This window comes from Lepidothrix coronata, unplaced genomic scaffold (genome assembly GCF_001604755.1).
Source record: "Lepidothrix coronata isolate B3197 unplaced genomic scaffold, Lepidothrix_coronata-1.0 Scaffold131, whole genome shotgun sequence".
Taxonomy (NCBI): Eukaryota; Metazoa; Chordata; class Aves; order Passeriformes; family Pipridae; genus Lepidothrix; species Lepidothrix coronata.
Window position 1 is genome coordinate 266433 of NW_016690311.1, and position 22492 is coordinate 288924.

The 22492-nt window shown below is 38.8% G+C and overlaps 2 long non-coding RNA genes across 3 annotated transcripts in view; one reads left to right on the forward strand and one right to left on the reverse strand.

Annotated features, from left to right (window-relative positions):
* LOC108503131 overlaps positions 1 to 5344 on the reverse strand; it is a 146058-nt gene extending 140714 nt beyond the window's left edge. Inside the window, exons 1-2 of the long non-coding RNA XR_001876730.1 lie at positions 5265 to 5344; positions 1100 to 1183 (exon numbers count right to left, since the gene is read on the reverse strand). This is a non-coding gene — a long non-coding RNA (uncharacterized LOC108503131). The remainder of the gene's footprint in view (positions 1 to 1099; positions 1184 to 5264) is intronic.
* Positions 5322 to 22492, forward strand: part of LOC108503132 — a 56079-nt gene continuing 38908 nt past the window's right edge. The window contains exons 1-2 of one of the 2 annotated variants that reach the window (XR_001876731.1): positions 5322 to 6116; positions 12169 to 12228. This is a non-coding gene — a long non-coding RNA (uncharacterized LOC108503132). The remainder of the gene's footprint in view (positions 6117 to 12168; positions 12229 to 22492) is intronic. The other variant, XR_001876732.1, reaches the window with a different exon arrangement.

Below are 22492 nucleotides of genomic sequence, written 5' to 3' on the forward strand. Positions count from 1 at the left end.
TGATGAGTTACCCTGGGAATATTCAATATTGCAGTGCAAATCAATGAGAGGAAAAGCATACATTCTCAATAAAATAGAAAGGTTTATTTACATCACAATTAGATAGTTTTCTTTAGTGCTGTCTCAAAGGTTAAAACCAGCTCTTTTGCCAAGACCTGTTTACAATTTTTCAGGTTTACTGCAAGAATAGCCACATCACTTCTAAATAGAGCAGGCCTTTAGAAGTACTTTATAAATTTGAAAAAATCTACTGCAATTTTACATGTTTGAGAATTTGCATTTGTTTTTGAAGAACCAGATTTTGCACGACCCAAACCTCTCGACTATCCAGGGATCCTCTTGTTTCTCATGGCACAAAGGAATATAACCCTCTATCCCCAAAGGAAATACAGTTTACAGCATACCTGGGTTTTTAACATAGGAAAACCACATATTAGCCATCTGCTATGTGAGATCTGCCCAAAGTCCTACATTTTGCCCATCTATTGACTGTTGACCATTAGAATATGCCTGACCTTTCCAAGTTCCTTCTAAGAAGACACAGAAAGCAATAATTACCAGGGGCTTATGGCCATGATAATCTATTTGATTTTCAGCAAATACCAGTGTTTAATTCTGCTATGGAGTTGCATGTTGATAATTATTCTAAGTGAATCCTACACTTTGGGTTCTTTTTTTAATGTGACAGGATTGTGGTTTTCTGAGCAGTTTCAGTAAGAATGAAGGAAACTGTTACTCCTCTGGAGAAGACAAGACTACCAAAGGCATTACTGCTCAAAAGCTTTCACTTAGGTAAAGACAACTCAGTATTCTAAATCTCTACAACATAGCCACCTTTTCTGTGCTGTGTTATGTATAAAGCAAGAATAAACTATAATCCAGGGCTTGCTGCCTGAAGAGTGGCACCAGGGCCAGCAAACATACACCACTATTTATACAGCTACTTGTACTCCCAAGCTCGTCCCTTTTTTCACAGGAGTCAGTGCTCTAATCTACTTTTACCTGGAGTATTTTTAAATGTTCATTCTGTACACCTTGGTCTTCATTACAAATATTTGCAAGGAAAACATGTCACTTGAAAGGTACAGTGGAACACTACCTTGCCTGTCTTCTGCTCCAGGGAAGTTGAAACTGGAAACTTAAACAGAGCAACTGGCAGGAGCAAGCTGAAGTAATCCAAGATCTGGAAAAGCAAATAAGAGTGGAAAGGTCCAGTATCAGCAGCTGATTTTAACAAGCATAAAGTATTAACAAAGGAAAACTGAGTTTGCAAATAGTATTAGCTGGTTTGCCTATTCTTTATTAAAACCTGCTTTTTTTTTTGAACTCTACTTGGTCTGTGACAACACTCTATATATAAGAACTAAGACAGGAGGAAAAAGAAATTTCTAATCACTTGCAGTAAAAAGGAGTCTGGTCAACAAAGCTCATCCTTATAAATGTCAATAATGCACTGTCCACAATTATAATTAGATTGCTGCAAGATGTGCCTCCAGAATACTGGTTTACCTTTATTTGAATTGCTGTGCTTGTCAAGCTCTTTTCAACACCACCTTAGCCCTAAGTTTAACTAAAGAATTAAGGATGATTCCTTAATGTTCCTTTTGCCAATCAAAGCAAAATCTCTGGCTGAGTATAAATAGCAATTCCATTGAAATGCAGCTAACAAATCACCTGATTACTGTCCAGATCCTTGAAATCCAGCCCAGTGATATGCACTCGTGATGGAATATCAACATAATAGCAAAAGATGAACATAATTAAAGCTGAGTATCCATGAAAACAAACATGAAGTTTGCAATATTTATCTCCTGTACCTCGCCTGAAAACAGGGCAAACAAGTAAAATAGAAAATCGACCATTAATACATTGTGCTGTGTAGCTCAAGGGCTTCTTACGTTAATGGTTTCAACTTCTGAGGGTGGAGTTGTATTTTTCAAAATAATGAAGTCCAAGGCACTCAAACCCAGTCTTTTCTTCATTGTTACCTCAACCATCTGCAGGAACCTTTCTGAACACCTGCTCCTCTCTGCGGGTAACCTCAGCCTCCCTCTCTGACACATGTCCCTGAGGGACCACAGTCTCTTCAGCCTCCATTTAGGGTCCTTTTATGGGATGGGATTCCCCTCACAGTCTAAGCACCAGGAGAGGAAAGCTCTTTGTAACAGCTCTCCAATCTGTTCCTTGTAGGAATACAGTTAACATACTGTCTTGACATTTAAGGAAGGGGAGGAGGAATTAGTCTTAATTAAGGGGTTCTGCAGAAACTCTTTTTAACAGCTGAGTCACTGATTGGCTTCTGAGAAAATGAGCAACATTTACTTGCACAGTCACCACCAAGACTGAATCAACACAGAAAGGGAGGGGTTAGTCACAAAAAGGACTAGATCCAGCTTAAAGATACAACAAAAGCACATGAATCATGTTCAACTAACCCAGGTTTCATTTTCACTAGTAAAGCTTTCTAAATGCTGATTATGAAGCTGCTTCTCGTACAACCCAATTTTATCCTTCGTATGTGTGCTCATTTTTACATGAAGAGGTAACTACTTCACAACAAAAACTTACAAACACTCCAGAGTGAAAGGTTTCCAATTCTGACATTGGGTATTCACGATGGATACTCAGAATTACCCTGTAGCTTTAGGGATAATCGTATTTCCTTCATATAAACTCAAGCATCCAAAAGAACCTAGCACACATTTTAGCACCAAATAAAACAAAACCAGATTTGGTTAGGTTTTAGGCCTTAAAAAAAAATAAATAAATTTAAAAAATCAAAAGAAAACCAGAACAAGCAAACAAAAAAATCCAATTACATACACATTTTAACTCTGCACTTGGAAAACATGAGTTATAAACTACAAGGATGCACAAAGAACACATTGTGCCAAACATATCTAACAGTTTTATTTGATAAATTACTGGTATAGTAGAGAAAGACAAGAAGAATGAACATAATTTATTAAGACCTTCTTTAAAGCGTCCATTTTCCCCTAGAGCTTATGGAAATAGCAAAGCAACAAAAACATGAAGCCCAGCAAGAATAATTTAAATGTAAGTGAAGAAGCCACAGGAAGGCAAACAAGACATTTAAGGTATTATTTTAAAAAGGAGAAAATATGGATTATACTGCCCAACTGAAGTTTCACTTAGAACTAATTAATCTTAATGCACAAAATGAAACATTGACTACACAGCAACAAAATATTTGGAAATAATCAATTTGCATTTTGCAATCAGTCTCATGTTAGAATCTGAGCTATAGAAGTCAACAACAGTTTTCTTGCAGGCTTAATATATCAGCATTTGGGCCCCTGTAGTAAACATGGCCAATTTGTCTGAAGCTGTTTATACACACACTAATGACATTCTATACATAAATCAGATGACACAGTTGAAAAGTGACAGTATTTTTAACTCTTGCAGAAATAGACAAAATTATAAATACATGAAATAATATAAATAAATGTAATTGACATAAATGAAGCTGCAGATGCTGGAGAAGAAAGAATGACGTATAAAACTGAATAATTCAATTTACTGCAAATTCACAAAAGGATTCATGTGACAGACAACAAAATGAATGAGAGGATTATACATTGTAACTACAAAAAGGCAAATCCTATAAAGTACGTACACAGTTGTAATATGCACGACAAGTGGATAATCTCATGCTCAACATTAAGTTACATGAGTTGACCCAAGCCATTGTTTTCCATAGCATCTCTATATCCTCCAGTTTTCCCAACATGTAAAAATATTAACTAAGTCACTAGCAAAGCCAATGGAAAACGCAAACATACAAGTCAAAGGTTGTCAAACTAAAATATTTGACTATTACTACAGGCTTTCTGTAACACACTCTTCTCATTGCACTCAGACTGAGACATAAACCATAACAAAGGTAACAAATTATAAGAAACTGAAAAAAAAACCTGAAAAATGGACTCAAAAAAGTTTAATAAATAAATTAAAAAAGCACAAGAATTTCTTTTCTGCACACAGAATGTAACTTTTAAAGACAGGAATTGTACTCTGCTGTCATTCAAAGATTTAAACTACTCAGAATGTCTAAAAATGCATTTGAAGGGAAATGTGAAAGCAGGTTATGAAATCAGAGGGCCTGCTATTTATTGGAGATAAGAGACATCTTGTCCTGAGGAAAAAGGAAAAACATTTAGCGGCACTTTTCCATTAGACATTTCAGTGATTCAATTTAAAACTAAGATCTTAGCACACGCTCTGGAATGTCTTACTTGAATCATCAACATCCAGCATTTGAAAACTAAATACCCAGAAAGCTGCAAACCGCTTACAATTGACATATCGTGTGCACATATTCTTCGAACTGAACTTTGCATATTCCTGTTTTTAAGTGTCAAATCATTAACGATTTTTAATGACATTAAAGCCCACAAAAATAATTTGAGCCTAAGCTGTGTTTCCTGTCTCAAAAGCAACTTTCACCTGAGCATCGCTGAGCTCACAATTTAGGTTTCAGCCTCGAACTAAGAATAAGTGGAGTATTTTTTTTGGGGGGGGGTGAAGAGGGCAGGTGTTTTTTAGTTCTTTAGTTCTGGAATTTATTAATTTCTGAAGTGACTTGTGAAAGATCTGCGATATGAATCTGTTCCTTGAACACGTGGTATCCTTGGAAAAACACAGCTACCTCTGCCCTGCCTATGGCGTTCTCACCCAGCCTACCCACGTTCAGCTCAAATCCTTTAGGAACTGGTATGAGAGCACCTGATCCATCACTTGGGACAAAGCGCGTAAAGTACCAATAACGATTTTAAGCGTTAGTGCCTTATACATTAAACTTAAACATAACTCTGCGATCCAAACGTAGGCTGGTCATTGCAATGACTGCCTTGGTTTTGCTGGGATTTGCTGTAGTACCCTGTATTTCTGGATTTGCTGTATTTCTGCCCAGACCGAGGGTCCCTGCCCGCACACCGAGCGAGAGGAGGCGGGCAAGGGGTCCCACCAAATAAAACACTTCAATTAGTGCGAAACGTTCCCGTGGGGCGGTCAATACCCAAATGGGAGGGAGGGGAGGATGGAGGGGCAGCGAGGCGACCCCGGACCCGCCCGGGGCGGCGGGCGCGGAGGGCACAGGGAGCGGCACGGCCGCAGGGAGCGGGGGCAGCGCAGGCACAGCGCTCCGCTCCCGGCTCTCCTCAGCGCCCGCTCCTCCCGCCGGGAAGCTCGGCAGAGAGGGGAGGGAAGGGGAGGGGGAAAGCAGCAAAATGGAGACTTACGCTCCCGCAGTGACGCGCATGCGCAGCGCCGCCTATGGCAGCGCGGGGCGGGCGGTGCTCCCTCGTCCCGCCCGCCCTCACCAGCCCTCGCCCGCCCTCACCAGGTCTCACCCTCCCTCAGCCGCCCCCGCCGGCACGGGCAGGGCGGTGCTGCCGGCCGGGAGTGTCCCGCCGTGAGGGGAGCGGCTCCTTGGCCACGGTGGCCGACCCTCCGGTGACAGCCCTCCCTCCACGGGCAAGGTACAGCTGGGGAGCGGAGGAGGAGCGCACCTGGGGCTGTGCCGTGGCCGGCAGGGCGAAGTCTCACAAATTGAGCCTCACAGATTGTGTGGACCTGGCATCGCAAGAGGTCACAGGATTACAAATAGGGAAAGTAATGTCGCGGTGTGTGTCCCGTGTTTGTGCTGCTGCCCAGGTGTCTGGTTTGGACCACACTGGAGGCGAGAGTTGTAACATCCCCGATAGTTTTACGTTCCTCTGACGTGGCTTTAATTTTTGGTTCCGTGTAGCGCCGTGAGACTCCCCCGCCCCGTGCCGCCGTGCGGGCAGCGCTGATGACCCCGTTGATCTCCCTGGCACAGACAGGGGTGTTGGAGCTCCTCGGTTCGGTGTCGGACTCACACAGGGCGCTCTGAAGCACCGGCTCCTTCCAGAGCAGCACGTCCAGCACCATCATCAGCTTCTGCCTTCGAGTATTTCTCCGTCCACCGCTTTCCTAAAGGAAAAAAAGCGTAGTTAGTACCTTGCTTTTGCTAGGTTGGACTGAGCTTTTGTAGTGAAGACAAGGTCTTATAGAAGAAAGCCAGATTTCTGATGGGCCTTTGATGTGTAGAGAGTTCATTTTTCAGCCAGGTACCCAAGAAAGCTCTCTTAAATAGCTACTTTTATGTATATACACTGTAGAGGAATTAAGTTGCTGAACATCACTTTTATTCCAGTGCTTCAGGCAATCAGAGATGCTGGGCTCAAGCCCAAACCTTGAACTTTATTTTATATTCTAAAGAAAATTAGTATGAAAGACAGGTTTGATGTATTTGCTGGAGCTGGTACCATTAAGAAGTGATGCAAGGCACTTCTACTGCCGTGTGAATGAGCACTGCCACAAATAATGACCAATAGTGCAAGTGTCATAACTTACCCTGTACACACATATTGAAGACATTGTTGTCACCAACTCATGAATGTGGTATCAAGTATCATTATTACTTAATGCCAACAGAGAGCCAAGACTGCCTTTTTATGCCACTGCTGTGAGTAATGCCTAGGTATCTGTACTCCCATACAGCAAAGTCCCCAGCCTAATCCCAAAAATCACTCCATGCTGAAGTGACAGAATCAATTCTCCCTGCTGTTACACATTTTGTTAGCCCTTTGTGACACTGCACAGCGACAGGTCCCTTGAGACTGTTATCTGCAGAGCTCCCCCAGATATGTCCCTTTTACGGTCCATACACCTGTCTTCTAGGATTAGGCAACCGAGAATCCAGCAGTGGCTGCTCTTCCTATATCCACTTGATCCTGAGAAACATACTGAGCACTCACTTTGTTTACAGAAGAAAACACAGTGTGTACAATTCCCATATCTAGTGAAGTATTTTGCCATCAAAGGGTCACCTTATTTCTCAATTATTATCTTCTGCAGTTACACCCTGAATGGCAGACAGACCTTTGCCTCAAGTTACCGAGTCACTGCAAATGCTAATTTCAGTGTAATAATTTTTCACTCTCTTTATGTTCCTGAAGTCCTAGCATGAAGTCCTACTGGTTTTAATGACACTACAGTTGCCCATTGGTTTTATTACCTTGCACTGATTTGGTAGTTTTCCTGATGTCTTATTGAACTCACTGAACTGAGTTAATAAATAACAGTACAGCAGGCAACTACCAGTGACTCCATTTCCCAAAACTGACTCCATTTGTCATAAGGAACATGAAAACAGTAAAGTCTGTGTCTTGGCTTCAACAGCCTAATCTGCATCACCTTTCTTTCTTTGAGTTATCTGACTTTTCAGCTCATCCCACCCTGTAGGGATCATACTTTTCCCTCCCTGACATGCTTTACTGCCATAAGTTGTTAAGGAGACCATATCACTTGTAAAAGCAAAGACCATCAGACAGTTCTCCAAATCAAGGGACACTGTGTGAGATGATGTGCCCATCACACCCTGATGAAAATACACTCATGTATGCTTTTATGTGTGTTATCCCTTGTTTACTCAGTATTTTAAACTACTATACAAAAACGTTGCCTCTTTTGAGGTTGGTGGGCAAAGATAAGAATTTAAGACTGTTTTGTTATTCCAGGGCCACGCTCGTGATTCCATGAAAACAAGCACTGTACTGGGGTATATGCTGGAAAAGTAGAGATTTCAGTAAAGCAGCACATCAGAAAATCCGCTTAAATATGTCAGAAAGTTTTAAAACCAACCAAAAAAAACAAAGAACCAAAAAAAAAAAAAAAAAAAAAACCAAACCGTGAACCCTGACTGTTATTTAACAGTGTTGAAAACAAACTGCAAATTCTAATCTCTTTGAATAGCTCTAGACATAATTCTCCACTTCTAACTTTGCAACCCCTGTCTGTAACCAGAGATTATGTGTTACATAAATACTTACAACTGCTAAGATTTGTAAGAAACGTGGGAAGAGGTAGGCTACTGCTACAGCAAAAGCCTTGGCTTACAAAAATACAGCTTTAATATTCTCTTATTAACAGAGAAAAACAAATACAATCCATAAGCAGAAGTGAAGTGTGTTTCTAGATAATCTGCTTCTAACATTCAGCTGAGCATGAAATCTCTTGAAGAAAAGCCTGGTAGGGATCCCAGGAAAACATTCTTTTAGGTCACTGCTGCTTATTTGTTTGATGGGGTACTTCACTTTGTTCCTTTATACTGAGCTGCTTTATATTTGTGTAGTAACAAATTTTTCCTCCCTTTAATCCTCAGCAGGAGCACAAATCTTTAATATCTTGTCTTTGCCAATGTCAGAGTTTCAGTAAGTAAAGTCTTCATAGAAGGTGTTTAACCTCCAAAGTGATATAGGAAAGTCTGTCTGCCTCTGTGATGGATTGGAATTGTATTTATTTTTCAGTGAATTCTCTGGTTTCCAATATGAAACTATCTTAAATTATCTTAAATTACAAGTCTCAGAGCTGTGATGTTACACAGCATGTATTTTCAAACATTCTTCTGCCTTTTGCCTTAATATTTGTTGTGTATCCAAGAAGTAGGAACATAGTGGTTCTGAAGAAGTAAAAATGGTATTAGTGAATCAGAAGCTGGCAGTTTTGTCATGTAACAAGGAGATTCTTCTCATAGTCTGTTTCTGGGTTCTAAAACTTGAAGTGTGTTTCTTTCTTCTTTCTATGTGAAATGATATTCACAACCCTCAAGATTCTGTGAGAAGAGACCTTCACAAAAGGAACCCATGAGAAAAGCAACAAAGCATCATAGGACTTTCTAAAGAAATTTTCACTGTTTTCTTTCTTTGGTATTCAATTCTAAAGCTATCTTTTGTTGGTTTTATTTAGATGGGATACAGAGATTATATTGTGTTGGATTACTGCTATTTTAGGGAGTCTGGGCCTGAAGGACTCGTAGGATATCACTCCCATGGCTGCTTCTTTGTTACTGTGATTCAGGTGTCCTCTCACTAAGTATTTTCTTCAAGCCACAATGTATTATCCACTGGCAAACTCACCAACTACTTCTTTAAGACTGATTGGCCGTTTTTTCTAACTTGCTCTTAGTCATCTCTCTTTTCTCAAAACCGGGAAGAATATTCATGGGTTTGGCAGAGTAACAACGACCCTGCATCGAACCAAAGCAGCCCTTCTGTGCAGCCAGTCATTAATTCCTCTCTGCTAGCTTGTCATCACCAGATGTCTGCTGAGTTCACACCCTCTGCATTTCCCATGACTGCACCCACAAGGCATCCACGAATGGTTCTGTATTTTCAATGTGAGCACCACATCCTTTTTTTGAACGTTCCTCTTCGCTACCTGAGCAACTGCAGCTGCTCCACAGAACTGCAGCCTCTCTTTAGGTTACATGTCATACCTCTCTCCCAAGTGAATGAATCTACAAACAGCAGAAGAGTATAATTTGCTTTTACTTTAAGAGTTTCAGCACTTGTGTTTTGGAAAGTGGGCTTCGCACGGAAAGTAATGAGAAACGTTAGATATCCAACACAGAAAAATATTTCCAGGTTTATATCGCCAAGTAAACCACAAAATGGGTTTGTTTGCCATAAGAAGCACTGGCCATGAAGTCTCTCTCTGCCCATAATGAAGCATATCTGAAGGAGGACTCACAGCTACATCTAAGCATGAGAAGTGTGGGCACATTTCCCTGTGGAAATGGCACTCACTGAACCTGCTCACCAGCAGTAGGTGCAATTAACTCTGTCCAATTTACATTTGGAGCACGAGGGACAAGCTTTCACAGCACGCCTAATGCAGCAAACACAACGAGCTGGGCTTTGTGAACACAGTGCACAGTTTCTCAGTTCAATGGGGAACTTTACAAAATGTATGTGCAAGGTATAATTACAGCATGTCACAAATAAACTTTCGAAAGGATAATTGAAACAACACTCATATCTTGAAAAAAGGAACTGGTTAATTGATGCAGGTTCATAGACATATGTCATAGCACACAATACAATTAATAAAATATAAACACCAATTTTCAAATCAACACAGCTTGATAACTTGAATTCAAATTTTAGGAACAGCAAAACAGCTAAAAAACACCATAAAGTAAGCCCAATCCTTCAGCTGACTAGTAAATATGAAGGAAAAAAAATTGGAAACCATTAATATTTTTCTAACTCCTTAGGGGTCTGTCTTTCATGTTTTTTTCATGCTCTCTGTGGCCACTGAGACTAGTAGGAAACCAGCCAATTTAGTCAAAAAACTTTGCAGCATAGCAGGGAGTCTCATTTGTCATCACATGCAATAGCAGCTGTCTCTGTCAAGAATGAAGTTAATCAGTACAGACCACATAAATTAGGAAATTCTTTAGATGTTAACAATGTACCTTTGAACGAACAAAGACCAGTCTTTGTCTCCCGATACTGGGAAATTTCTCTTTCAAATATGCCAGTTTTGTGGTTTGAAACTAAGGAGCAATGAAATTCCTTAATGTATTTTTTACACAAGTATTTCTGGCAACTGAAGATACTCAGTGCACACAAGGGACACTAAATGTTCTAATTGTAAGAGCTATATCCAGACTCAGATTTTTTTCACCTTTCTTCACCTTCTTCCATTCTATTCTTAATTATTTCATATTGTTGACTAAGTTTCTAATCTAGGTCAAATTTGAGAATTGCAAGAAACAAAGAGTATAAAACCTTGGGAGTATGTTTCTTCATGTTAAAAAGCCCTGAAATACACTATTTTGAGTTAATATGCTGAACATGTAGCAAATAAATCTCTAAAGATACTCAACTTCATGAAATTTTGCACCCTCCTCAACTTTGGCACTAAGTAAAACAGTTTGTGTGCCATTCAGGAAGACAGAATTTTCTTCTTAAAAATTCATTCCATACAGCCTTGAGAACATTTAGGACCCTTCTAACCCCAAGTATTTTCAGTTTGCACAACGCCTCTAGCCTAAAAACACAAATTGGTGATATGTTTAAAATCATCCAAGGAACATAAATGAAGGAAGAAAGAGCTTTATGCCTCTTTTCTTTACCACCACCTCTGTATGTTTATTATGGAATTTCTATGTAAAGCAGGTAACCCAGCAGAAAAAAACTGACCTGGTCTGTAAAATATGAGAGTTGCCTGTTTAGAACTCTGGCCTACAGCCATAAAAATTTGTTTAGTTATCTCACAGTTATGTCACATACTCCTTCCTCAAAAGATCAGGGCTAGATTAATTTGGTACTGTTAAAATATGTGCTATGGGAAAAGATGAGCTGACGTATCAGCCTTCAATTTTGAGAAGAAGGGATATCTCAGAGGGCTGACTGGTTCATGATTGCAAGAATGATCTAGGAGTGGGGTAAAAAAGGCCAGTGCTGATGCACCAGCTTAAGGGAAAGCCCCACATTTGTTTATATTATTAAATGACCTTACTATTGGTATAACTCTGTTTATGTTGCAATCATAAGGTGGTGGGAAAGGACACACTCACAGGTATCTGATGCACAGATACTGAGGGCATGCTGGGTTCTCAGAATGCTGCTTACCTGAGCTGACAGAGGGCCTTTTCCAAGGATACCATGTGATGAACACCCTCAATGACTTTTAGAGGATGATACATGGAATACCAGTGTGAAAGGCAGAAAAGCAAACTGGTTTGTGCATAAAGACTTCAGTATTTACCTCACTCTTCCGATCACTGTTCGTTACCTCTTTCTGAAAACAGCAGTGAAGATTTTCACTTTGTTTCAGGTTTTATTTTCATTCTTTCTGCAATTCTTGAAAAAAAAACAAGATGGTATATGTTGCCTGTTTAACTAAAGGAGCAACGAAAACCTTAAGCAAGATCATTTTGATATAAAAAGAACTGGATCTTTATCACAAAAAAGAGCACAAGGAAACTTTCATGTACTACAGAAAACTCAACCTTCAAAATCTGCTAGGCAGTTTTGTGAGGAACCACAGCAACTAAAACACATATTACAATAATTAAATATAAAAGTAAGGGTTGAGCATCACATATGTTATCTACAAAAGTTGTTAGACAATAGATGGGAATGTTAATGCAAAGAATATTCATGTTGTGCTGCTATCAAGGGCATACATCAAAGTGGAGTGCTTTTTTGCAGAATCAAGGGAAAATGACTGTTGTTTTGGCACACAGTATGACATGGCACGTCAAAAGAAATTATAAAATGTTTTCAAGATGTACTGAGTATATCACTTATAAAGTATTGTGTTTACTAGGAAGGAAGAAACAAAAGGCAGAAGAGTTGGAGGATCCTCACAGCCCTTGAAGCAGCCTAGGTAAGCATGGTTACAACTTTTGGGCTTTTGCAAGCTAGGCCTAGTCTTCCAGACAAGCTCTGTGTGAGCAGTATGGCACATAGGGATTTAGAGAACCTACATAAAATTTAAAATTTCTTATTTGAAGTGATTCCATTTTGAGAAGCTTAAAATTATCTTTTCCTCCTGAAGATTCCATAAGATGTTGATTTAGAGCTCCATTTTATGTAGAAGAATGCTCTAAATTTCTCTCGTAAGCATCTCACTGGAAATAAAGCCGTTCATAGGTTAGCTCAAATATATTTTAAATTGGTTGATGGACTAACATTGAAGGACTAAGTATAGCTATGGATTCACTTCCCGTGAGTGATTTTTATAAAATTTCCATATGTCAGTGACACAATGTCATTTAAGGACCTTTTTTCTAAATCACATAAAACCGATTTAAATCAGTTACTGTTTTTAATCAAATTCTGCTGCCCCAACTTAGAGCTTGTCCTTTGAATCCATAAATTACCTGAAGGAAATTTACCTTGAGTATGATAAAGTATTGACAAACACGTAACTCATCCTCTGACAATTCTTGGTGCTTGTGAAAGACGTTCATGGTGAAAGCAGCTGTGCCAGCAGCTCCTTCGGTGCAGTTACAATCTTACTCAACAAGACCACAAAAAACTGAGAAAGCTGAACAGTTTCCACGCTCCTGATAACTTACATATTTCATGTTTTCCTCTTTATGCTCTATTTTGAGTAAGTAAGGGACATTCCAATATTTTTAGATTCCTTTTTTGTTTGCTTTCTCTGGTGATTGCTTTTAGCAGGTGAGTGAGGAGCTTTGAAAGTGACTGTAGGTTTCATAAACTGTGTATGCACGTGCCTCTGGGAGCACCTCTGCAGTCAGCAAAGAAAAGGTGCTGGAAAACACAGGAACAAGTTTCAAACAGTACTAAAATACTCTCTCATAGTAATTTTTATTACAGCATATTCTGACCTTTTAAGTCATAAGGAACTGATATTATTACTGTACTTTTGGTAAATGGGAATCATCAAACTACTGTTCCTCAAGATCATTCTGAACAGCTGCAAGGACAGTTGCCTCTCTGGGGCTGCTGGTGGGGATGAAGGAGGGCACAGAGTAGTCTCTCCCTGGTCCCACCTCATGCTGTCTATGCCAGATAAGGCACTGTCCAACTGGGAGCTGGCTCTATAATCCCTATAACTGCTGGGAGGGAAGAGGGAGCCTCCACAATGGAATTGCTGCAGTACAGATACACAGTACAAATTCAAACTTAGTATAGGCTGAATTCTGCAAGAGGAAACTTCACACCAGGTGTCAGAATTGTGTTTTGGACATTAAGAAACTTGGGTTTGGTCCCATTTCTTAACCAATATAAATCACAAATATGACTTGGAGAACTCTTTATTTGGCGTCTGTAGCCAAACAGTTTTCTCAGCTCCTGTTCAGAGTGTGTTAAAATTATTACTGTAAGCATTAACTGGATAACTTAGCTACAGTCTGATAGTCATGTGTTGGCTAGTTGCTTCGATGTCAATATGCTTTTTGTTTGCTGACATTATTTTAGTATTAGCAATAGTTTGGGTAATATGTCTTCTTGTTTATATTTGGGAGTATTAATAAAGCACGTAAGACCTGTCTTACAGTTCTTTCAATAAGAAGCCCATGAAGTTTTGAATAGATGTTCCCTGACTAACATAAGACCATGACCAGTTTTCTCTGTTAGCCTGTGGCTCTCACACCTGGATTAATCTTGGAATGTAGTCAGCAAGTAGGAAGGCAGTAGCAGAAGAAGGATGGCCCTGTGCAAAGACTGACAAAAATTCACAGCACTCAATGTCACAGTCTCAGCACAGTCTTGTCACTTTATTCCCACTTATATCACTCCTTTGGGGAAAGGAAAGGATTTCAAACTGGGGTGTCAGTAAAAGTGCCACTACTGCTGGTTGGACAGAGGGAGAATCTAAAGGTATCTGGGTTTATTGATGGTTCACAGTAATAAACTGTTGGCTGCCACTCTGCTTTCACCTTCATCAGTACTCTGTGACTGTGTCTTCTCTGTGCTCCCTAGCAAGTGTTCAGAGAGCTGACCAACTGAGACTAAACTTCGGAAAATACAAGCTGCATGAATGAATCAAAAGCTACATTGCTAAATTCCAGGGGAAGACCAAGATATTTGAGGTTTAAAATCAGTCCTTTACAAGCCTCCCAACTGGATTCATTATGAAGTCGCTCATCTTCTAGATGGAACATAATAATTCAACAGAGAAATTCACAGGCTTTTAAATGGTTGTTTTGCTTTCATACTTTTTTTTTGTGAAAAAGATTAGAGTACAAAGCAAAACTGTATCGCTATCACAAGAAACTTCTAAGCAAAACAAAATTAACATGAGAAGCAAGTAGAGCATTACAGAGAAAAATGGTGCTACTCAAGAAACAGATAGTACTATTAAGATCGTTTAGTTGGCAAGACAGAAAGCCTGGACTGATTGCCAGCAGAATGGCAACAGAAACATTCAGAAAAATTCCAGTCTCACAAACATTAGGCCACATGGGAACATTTAAATGCAGTGCAGTTTGCTTCCCTAAAGAAGCGATGGGAAAAAAGTGTTTCTTTTATTTTCGCAGAGGAGAATTTTATATTTGGTAGAGGAGAATGAATATAAGCTACAGGCAGAATTTTAATCTAGACTGGCATTCCACTCAGGCAGGGAGTAGGCAGAAAGGCTTGTCTTAGCTGATGTATTTTGTGGTTGCTGTAAGATGGGGTAGGATTCTCCAGTCCTGGCTCGTTCCTCGCTCAGTGTCTGGAATGCACAGGTACAGGGAGCCTCTCTCTGCTTGGAAGCGAAGCAGCGTGTGCTTCGATCTGGTAGCATAATTCACTGCTGGCATGAGAATAGGATATAGATAATGGCATATCTAGAAACTCAGTAACAGACTATTTCAGCTGGAAGCTGCAGTGTTTGAAGGAGTGCAGCCCCATCCTTGGACACTGAGGAGAAATCATAGCCAAGTTCTTGTACTGTAAAAGAAAGTTGCTGAGTTTTTTTCCTAATACCTTCTTTCTCATTTCTACCTTTTGCTGTGGTCTGTCTCCACAGGGAGCAGGATCTAGCTCTGGCAGCACTAAAATTTTTATGTGATGTTTAATAAATGGGTCTTGGTTTCAGTCTCTTTTCCATAAGATGTCATTTGAATTTTAATATATTTAGCACAACATATAAAGCCTATCCCTGTGCAGGTATTTTACCTGTTACAAAAACTGCAGACATTCCACTTGACTTCTGTGAAGGATTATACCTGAAGAATACTAAGATACATAAATATTTGCACAATGACATGAACTTAAGCTGTGCAGGACAAACTTTGCCTAGTCAAACAGAATCTGATGAAAAATTTTTAGATTTAGAGAAAGTTCATATATTTTTACCCCATCTTCAGAAAAACAAGCCGGTGAAAAAGATACCACTAGAGTCTGAGGGATAAATTGGACCTGAATTTTCACATTTATGTTTTTTAGATTTGTTTTGTACTTAGAATACGAGGAAGCCTATTAGAGTACGTATTGCAACTTTAGAAAATCACTTGTCTCTGAAATATCCAAAATGGTCACTCATGACTCAGAAAAGCCTGAGGAATTTAATGCAGAAAGGTGATTTTCATAACCTTACATGACAGGAAGCACGTTGCATGCAGGATCTCTTGTAATGAGCTGGGCACAGCACCTCAAGTGCAAGGAGGGCTTTAACTTTGAAGTCTATACTCTATGTTTCTGTAATCAAACATGAAAAGTATTAAATTCAATATCAATTCAATATCAAACATAAATAATCAAAATCAGTTAAATTCAATATCAAACATAAGTAGTATTAAATATCAGAGAGCTGGCAGGTCACAGTAATGCATTGCCACACTAGAGACAGTCATGATGGTAAAGCTGCACAACAGTGGAAAAGCAGTGGGGATTCAGTTCATTTCTCATGTGTGTTTATTTGTTATTGGTGGGGAACATATTTGTTGATTTACTTGAATAATGCTGCCATTTTGCAATAGGCCATTAGTAAACATTTAGGGATCTTCATTTTATATATAGTTGGGCCCAGTAATCAATCTGTTTATTACTTTAATTATTCTTGCTACAAAAAGGCTTTTATATACTTAAGAAAGAAGATAAACAAATTGGAAAGTGTCCTGCTGGCACACCAACATTTGGGAAAGGATACAGACAGTACATCCTTAGACATTTATATTTATTTCCATACTACAAACTGCTAAGATACTTTATTCTATGCAAACACTGGCAAGAGATCAATATAAGCAAAATGATCCCGGATGAGCAGCTCCAGCTCATTGTTTATGGCCATTTCTCATGCAACTGCCAGGTTTAGCTGTTGAACAATTGCTGGTGTTCCTGACTGGAAAGTATCAGTTACTTTTCCCGTGAAGGATCTCGCAAGCGAGGAGTAAGTGACAGTGGAAAATTGTCTACTATGATGATATAAACGATATAAAAAATCATGGGGTCGAGGATAAATCTTTTATTCATAACCATAATTTTCATGCTATTGCATCTCTATTTATCAGCCTCCATAGCATGTCACTTCTCCCATCCATTCTTTTGGCACTGCAGCCAGTAAGATGGATACTCAAGATCTCTATCCAAACATGCATTTTCTAGAACATGAGGTAAAACCAGATGGAATCTGAATTACAAAAGTACAGTAATCACAATGCATATTAATAACCTGTAAAAGTAGACTGAGTCTTTGAAATGTAGTTTACATATAGTCTTTGTATGTAGTGTCTGAAGGTCTTGTTTTATTTATTATTATTGATTCTGTGTGAAATAGTTAAGATAGCTTTTACAATCAAAAAGATACAGCTGGAGCTGTGATATTTACAACAAACTTTGGCTTTAGTATATTTAATATAGTGCCTGTTTTTTCCATGTTAACCTTAACTTTTAAGAAATTCAAAAACTCGGTGTCTCTTGAGTTGTCAATAAGAAACAGCACAAAGAACTTGGGGGTTTTTGTTGCTGCTGTAGAGAGACTTGTAACTGCAGAATGTAAGAAAACAACTTCCTTAAAAACTCGGGATGCAGTTCAAAGAACTGCTCCCACCCAATAAGGTAAAGTGAGCTCAGGAAAAGGTGCCATATTCATGGACCAACCTTGAGGGCCAAGGCTGCAGACAGGTGATGTGACACAGGCCCAGCTCAGCTTTCAGCCGGCCTTGCAAACACGTGTCAGCACCAATTCCATGCAATCAGCAAACCTCTCACACCCTGCATTTAGATGACACTCCAGCTAGCTACATGATGCAAGTTTTACTTCTGTGGAGTAATCATTGTTAAAAAAATACTTACATACATCCACACCTGTGCTGTAATAGTAGTCATAGCATAGCAATAGTATTCTTGAGCATTTTTATTAGACATTACCTCCAAACTTCCAAAAATTGCAACTTGTATTTAGAAATATCAACAATAAAAACTGAAGTCCTTCTGTTTTGGAATTAGGGTTGCTTAATGTCACAATTTAGGATGTTTTTATTACTTAATGGTAATTAATAAAGTGTTGTTTCAATTGTTCTTTGAATAGTCTTGTCAGTGGTACACTGCAGGAAAACATTTATACAAATGGAATTTGGCTATATCAGATGTTTTAAAATAATACATTGCCCATAGATATTTTTATACTGGTTTTTGAGCAAGTGCACATGAAGGATTCACTCAGGTTGCTCATTAACTCTAAAATAGGAACGTTTCATTTTACATTAATTTGTTCTCTTGTGTGAAAATATTTCTTACCTGAAAAATATTGCCCCAGTTCAGCAAGCTCTTAGGCAGAGGAATAATGTTACTGTGTTGGAACTTCTAAAGCCATCGGTCTAGTTCTAGGCTTAAAGTTAAAGTTATGTATAAATGCAGAATCAGAATAAAATCCTAAACCAGCTGAAGCCAATGGCAAAATTCCCATAGGCTACAACGATGCCAGCATTTAATCACACAGTTTTCATATTCAAACACCTGCATCCAACAACCCTCTTTACCTTACTATTTCAAATTCCATTATTTTAAATTAGCAAAAATGAACAGGCGTTATTCTTATACAGCTGCATATATGAAAAATATATAAGGCATATATTTTAATATTTTTATGAGATGGTCTACAAGTTCTACATAGAAACATCCCTTGGTCATAAATCTGGCAACACTGTCCATTTGCAAAATGGCAGGAGGAAAAGAACACATAATAGATGAGAGCTAAAAATACAAGCAGCTACATCTGTAATGCAGAACAATAGAAATAATAAGGATGGGAGAGGGCAAAATAAAATCCAAGTTAAGGGAGTAACCTGGGAAAAGAGATGAAGAAAATAAATACACTGGACAAAAGAAAACAAATATCATCCTAAATCAAAAGAAAGGTCAACTGATACTGGCCAGAGAGAAAAAGAATTGCACAACATCTACATTTTTTCCCTATATTTAACGTAAAAAAAGAGAGAAGCATGGAGCTCAGTAACATAAATATTGATGAGGCTTTGGGAATATCTAGCAGCAGAATTAATAAAAAGAAGGTAAAAGAATATTTAGATAATTTAAATATTTATGATTCAGAGGATCTAAATTATATTCAACCAAAGGATCTTAAGGAATTGACTGAGATGGATCTGACAGACATCTTTGAGACCCCACGGAAGAAAGGTTAGGTACCAAAGGATTGAAGAGAGATGAATCTTAGGAAGCAGAAAAAGGTAAAAACCAGAGAATTTCAAGCAAGTTTCCAGTATTTCCTGCCATGCAAAATATGACAGTAAGTACATAACTAATAGTGTACCAATTAATGCACAACAAGCTCATAATACTATTTTGAGGCTGTAAATTCTGTGTCTCTGTCAATCTCTCTCTTTTTGGTTAATGTCATTCAGTCTTAATCATTGCTGAATAAAATTAAAAATTAATAAATGTCAAAAAACTCAACCCAGATAAAGATTTGGAAATAAACAGACTATTTACACAACAAAACAGAATATTTAGCCACAAATTTGTCAAAACTGAAAAGTTTAAGGACAAAGATTATAAAAGGAAACAATCAAGAGGATTACAAATAAAGTTTCTTAGAAGTACACATTTGTTTTAAAGGACAGAAGTTCTTGAATGCACAAGTTCAGTCCCAGTATAATTTAGACAAGTGGAAAGCCATAGCAGTTCTCATGGAAAGTGAGACAAGAAACAACTTCAGTCTGAGTTAGTAACTGTTTGAATTGCATGATCATGAGCCAGGATCACACTTTTCACTTAGAGGTTAGTTAGTAAGATTACTATTCAAAATATATTCTTGCATAGGATCACATCTGGAATGCAAAGGTGATTCCCATCTTGTGGGCTTGCCACCACTGTCTCCTGTTCATCTCGTTCACAAACTGCTCACATCCTGTATTAGAGACCACTGAATGTTTGACACTTATTCCTATTAGAAAATGTTCCAATATTTCTCCTTCAATGACCAGAATCTTCCAATTTCCAGCTAAAACCTATGAATTGCCAGGGTGAAACTGCCCATTATTGGCAATGTTTTAATTTAAATAAGTGCCCTCATGTTGGCTGTTTACCTCTCTACAGTGTTGGCAGACATTAATCAGAACCTTTCTCAGCCCTTGTTTTCTTTGCCTAGACAAGTCAAATTCTTTACATTTTCTTTAATCCTGTTAGTAATCCAGTTCTTTCAGCCTGTGATTCTCCACCATACTCAAGACCAGGTTCTACATCACTGTCTAAATGCAATACTGTTTCCCATGCCTTCCTGATACATCTTAACATGAAGTTTTCCTTTCTTTTTAATATTTTGCATTAGTCCTTACAGTTGTCTTGCAGATGATTAAGACTCTAGATCTCCTTTTGTAGACTTTCACCAGTTAAAGGCAAAAATTCTCCTTTTCATCTTTAAACCCATGACTTTGCAGTGTGCAATATCAAATGTTCTTCTATTTGTATTTCTGAGATCATCAAATCATCTAAATTGACCCACACGTTTTTCTGTTCCTCTTCTGTATTGATTATTTCTCCCAGTTTTCTGTTCTGAGGGAATTTCATTACCACGTTTTTCCTTTCTGTGTCATGCTCATTAATAGAAGTATTAAATGAGACTTTGAAGAACTCCATTAGCATACTCTTTTCATTGCAATGCTTTCCCTTTAAATTGTTATCCCTTCTTTACATATTTCCTTGCCTACTTTAGGTTTCTTGTACTGTTCCCCAACTTCTCTTGCTTAACTAGTAATTTTCCAAATGGTATTATATCAAAATCTATATCAAAACTTTATGAAGCCCAGATTAATAAGACCTGCTTCATTCCCTTTGTCAAAAATCAGTTACTTTATCTGAGAAAAAATATCAGATGTTACTAAATTTACACTTTGCCGGTGGTTCATTCTGCATTTTGATCAGACTTACAGTGCCGTGTTCTTAATTTTTCAAAACAACTACGTGCTGCACTTATCCCCTATCTGCATGGTTTTAAAATTTTCATGAGGATTTTTAGCATGCAGAGGCAGCGCTCGTGCTCATCGGCCACATTAACACAATGGCTCTTTTGGAGCCATTACAGTTGATCGTGCCAATGATCCATGGATTATATACTTTTATAAGGTCTGGTGCACTTGCAAACAAAAGGGTTTTTTCCCTTGCGTTTCTCTTTCTCAAGAGACGTTTTTTCTTCCTTCCCGAATTATCCTTTAATGTTTATTCAAAGCAACCAAACAAAGGAAACCAAGCCACAAAAATTCCAGGTAAGATGATGTGATGAATACACTAAATCCTGGAGAAGAAAAGTAATTTCTCTCTCTGATGGAGGGTTTTTTTGGCTGCTTCTCTGTTCTGTGCTTCCATAGTACAGAAAGGCCCCGATGCACTCTGGGGATCATGAGCATATGTGCAAATTTAGTCCCATTTTCAACCAGGTGTCCAAGAGAGAAGTTGTTCCCTGAGAAGAGCACTGTTGTGATTCTGTCTCTGTCATATCGTGTTGCCACTTATCCCTGATTCTCCCCATTCCCCAAAAAAAACCCTGTATTCTGGACAGGTCCATGTTACCATCCATCTTTGCTTGGGACCCATCCTGATAGCCATTGCCTCTGGAACAGGGAAACCCCCGGAGACTCAAATAATGTCTGACAATGCAAATTATTTATGATGTTTGGGTGGTTTTTGTCCTGCCTAATGGTAGTTTTCAGGCCATGCTCTAAAGCTGGAACAACCCAAGAAGGGAATACAAGAGAAGTGGTGTCATGAGATAAACTTCCATGCTTGTCCTCTCCTAATCCTTTCTGCTGACAAGACATCTGTGAGTATCTCAGGGAAAAGGCTGTGCTAGAACCAACCAAAAATAATCCTGTGCTGAGTGGAAAGATTTAATTAGCATTAGCTATGCTGCTATGTTGATTGATCTCTCAGTCACAGCCTCCCTGTTGTCCCCACTATACACACGGGTTTCTTGCCTAACCCTATTCTGGATAAAACTAATTAATTTGCTGGACAGAGAGCCCCTAATGTAGCCCGAAGGGCACTGTTACCCCACGTAGATACAATGCAGGCTGAGACAAGTTTTACTCCTTCCACACAGTCCAGAGCTCCAGTGGTAACTCAGCCAGCTCCACACTCTCAGTGTATCCCAGATTTAGGGCAGGTACAGCCAGTCTGCTCCAGGAGCCATTAGCTCTGCTCGCTATTGCACAAGCCTCTTACTTGGCTCAGGTTCCTCCTGCACACATAATAAAGACTAGTAAAGACAATAGTAATGTAGCCAAGGACCAGCAATGGGGGGGCAGCAAAGTTAAATAAAAACAAAACAAAGAACCTGGAGGAATTCAGGTGGGGTTCATCATACACAAAGCCAAAAAATCCAAAACCAAATGCCAACTCTGTAAAAATAGAGGTACTGAATCTGCAATGATATATCTGGAGATGATTAATTAGATCATAGAAGATTCCCATAAAAAGCCCTGCTGTGAGTTGCTTAAAAGAGAAAATGTGATTTAACAAAAGAGCTTTAACATCCTTGCAACTCACAGTTCAGAGACTCCTCACCAGAGTGAGGGCTTTGTCTGGAACATGCCTGTGCCAAAGACCTCCTGTGTGACCACAGGAGTGTATCTTACTTTCCCTGTACCTTTGTTACTTATCTATAAAATGGATAATATATTCCTCCTTTCTCCATCCTTTATCTCGTCTGTTTAGATGTTAGTTTCTCTAAAGAAAAA